Source organism: Acyrthosiphon pisum, chromosome A1, assembly GCF_005508785.2.
Source record: "Acyrthosiphon pisum isolate AL4f chromosome A1, pea_aphid_22Mar2018_4r6ur, whole genome shotgun sequence".
Taxonomy (NCBI): domain Eukaryota; kingdom Metazoa; phylum Arthropoda; class Insecta; order Hemiptera; family Aphididae; genus Acyrthosiphon; species Acyrthosiphon pisum.
The window spans coordinates 144,743,424-144,744,134 of NC_042494.1; positions in this window are offsets into that span (position 1 = coordinate 144,743,424).

Consider the following 711-nt stretch of genomic DNA (forward strand, 5'->3'; position numbering starts at 1 on the left):
TAATTTATTGATAGTTTTGGTACAAATGTATGAGCATATTATACAATACCTATACACTAATCGATAAATATTACACTGATTATTGAGTCACCTCTCTCGTGACGAAAATTAATGAGAAACGAATTGTTACGGGACAAATATACTCATAATACACACCATTAAAACGACCGTTATCATGGCCAACATATACTATCAGATGGAAGGAGACATGAAACTTTTGACAGATATATGGATTCTGCCGATGGAGAATAACATCATTATAACCAAATGACCATCGAAACGAGAGTAGTTGGGATTGCCTAACCGTGGGCTGTCAGCCAATGTGAAACCGGAATACAGTGGGGAACGGATATATATACCGGTGCGTTCTCTAATGTACTTCATCAGTTCATCACCTTCAGTTGTCACATCAAGTTGTCACATCTAGCTACGCTCAACAGCAGCCGATGAACACCACCTACTCCAACGAAGTGAACTCCAAGTCAGCAGCTAGCACTTCGAGCTCAACAGTCATTCAGACTTCACTCTCCACACGTAAGTTCTCTTCTCTACTCCCCCCTGACCACGAGGCAAGTACACCTGAGGGGTGTACGCAGCCGGGTCGCGTCCAATCGCACTCCACAACTAATTCGCATCCCGCATCGCCTTGACCCGCGGACGCAACACAGTCAAACGCAAGTCCACTCCGCCTCTTGCCGCTTTTAAGAAAGG